Genomic DNA, 2,107 nt, shown 5'->3' with positions numbered 1-2,107 from the left:
CACCAATTCCCCGCTAACTCGGTTCTCACCAATTCCCCGCTAACTCGATTCTCACCAATTCCCCGCTAACTCGGTTCTGACAGATACCCGGAGTAGGTGCTCATCTCACCGGCTCGGTGCTCGGTCCCACACGTCTCATGACAGCTCCTAGATTCAAAGGTTTCCGTGCCCACTGCCCACCTCAAGCTCAGACTTTTCTAGAATGACTCACAGAACTCAGAAAAGCACTTTGCCAGTTTATCATAAAGGATACAACTCAGTAACGGCCCAATGCAGGCCACACACAGACAAGGTATTAGGGTTGGGGCAGGGGACGGAGCCTCCGTGCCCTCTGTGGGCACGTCATCGTCCTGCCATGGCTCCGTGTTCGCCCTTCTGAAAGCTCTCTGGGGGTATTTATGGAGGTGCCATTATACATACATGAATGATTAAACGCCCGGGCATATTGGTGATTGATTCCAATGCTCTAATCACATGATGGGTTTGTCCACCAACCAGCTTAAACTCAGGCATGTTCAAAAGGGGCTTGTTGGGAATGACCAAAGGTGATCCTCTGACCCATCTCACTCCGTAAATCCAAGGGTTCTAGAAATTCTGTGTCAGGAGCCAGGGACAAAGACCAAATATATATTTATTACCAGACACTCACAGCCACCCTGTGTGGCACGCACTCTGGAGGATCGATACCTCCACTCTGTCACCGAGGACGCCGAAGCCCGGGGATGATCACAGCAGACACTACAACACCAGCTCCATGAGGCAGAAGACCGCACTCTAAACCGGGGTGTGGAGCCCCCCGTGAGCCGTACCCTGTGGGTGAGGTACCACGCTGCAGCCCAGAGTCCGGGCATCCGTTTGTGTCTCGCATTCTGTAGCACAGCGATTCGGTGTTTCATTCCCACAGGAACCCTGTTTGCTACTATCACTGGACAAGTGAGCCCACCGCGGGGCAGAGGAGGTCGAGGACGTGCAGGAGCACACACCCCGCCGGTGGCAGCCCTGCGGCTGATCTGAGCTCGCTGCAAACACTCCCCTCAACCGCCCACTCGGAGCCTCCTGGACGGGAATTTGTCTCAGAGCTCACGGTCACCACACCTCCAAGGATCTTCTTCAATTCGACAGTATTCTCCCCCTACTTCAGTTGGAAACGGTCATCCCCAATCGGCTTCACAGTTCACAGGTTCTGAACCTTGTATTTGACAAAAGAGCCATAAAGGGTTTTGGTGTTTTTTTTAAGATTTTGTTTATTTGACAGCAGGAGAGCACAAGCAGGGGGAGCAGCAGAGGGAGAGGGAGAAGCAGGCTTCCCGCCGAGCAGGGAGCCCGATGCGGGGCTCGATCCCAGGACCCTGGGATCAGGACCCGAGTGGAAGGCTGACGCTTAACGACTGAGCCACCCAGGTGCCCCAAAAGATGCCATAAAGTTAAAACATCAAATGATGCAGGATAGCATTGGTGAAAATATTCTCATTTTATACAACAAATTACTAATACCCAAAATGTGTAAAAACCTGCTACAAATAAGCGAGCAGAAAAGCCCTACGGGCTGGCTATTACCATGTGTGTAACAGGGGGCTTCCAGGAGCAAACCCGGGTTAGATGGCGTCTGTACATCTGGGGAGTGGGTTCCGGCTGTGGGTCTGAGGACTCACTCCCACTCCCACCGCCCACCGCTGGTAGGAGGCTGCGATCCCCGCCTCAAGGCCTTCCCCTAAGACTGGTCCTCTACTGCCGGCCTTCCCAGAGCAAGGATGAGAGAGACTGAGGGCGACCGACAGGACGAAAGCCACAACCCTCTGTCACCTCGTCTTGCCGGGAGCTGCTGAGGGGCACAGAGAGGGACCCTGCGGCATGGGGAGGGACCACAGGGTGTGAGCAACAAGGGCCGCCTTCGAGGCTGGCTGTCATCGACATAAACACGGTTATCCACAGAGAAAGGAGGAGACGCAAATGGGAACAGAAGGAACCCACCCCTCACCTGTCAGATTTGCTGAAACTTTAGAAGTTTGATATTATCCGTCACTGACCACAGTGTAGGCAAATGGTGTGCTTTACACCGCGTCTGGGAAGCATACACTGAAGGGACAACTTGTAGGGTGCTTGGCAG

At 53.9% G+C, this 2,107-nt stretch overlaps 1 protein-coding gene across 1 annotated transcript in view; it reads left to right on the top strand.

Annotated features, from left to right (window-relative positions):
- OBSCN (obscurin, cytoskeletal calmodulin and titin-interacting RhoGEF) overlaps positions 1-2,107 on the top strand; it is a 113,388-nt gene that overhangs the window by 17,596 nt on the left and 93,685 nt on the right. The gene's annotated exons all lie outside the window — the stretch shown is intronic.

Source organism: Neomonachus schauinslandi, chromosome 7 (assembly GCF_002201575.2).
Source record: "Neomonachus schauinslandi chromosome 7, ASM220157v2, whole genome shotgun sequence".
NCBI lineage: Eukaryota > Metazoa > Chordata > Mammalia > Carnivora > Phocidae > Neomonachus > Neomonachus schauinslandi.
This window is presented reverse-complemented; position numbering and strand designations above follow the sequence as displayed.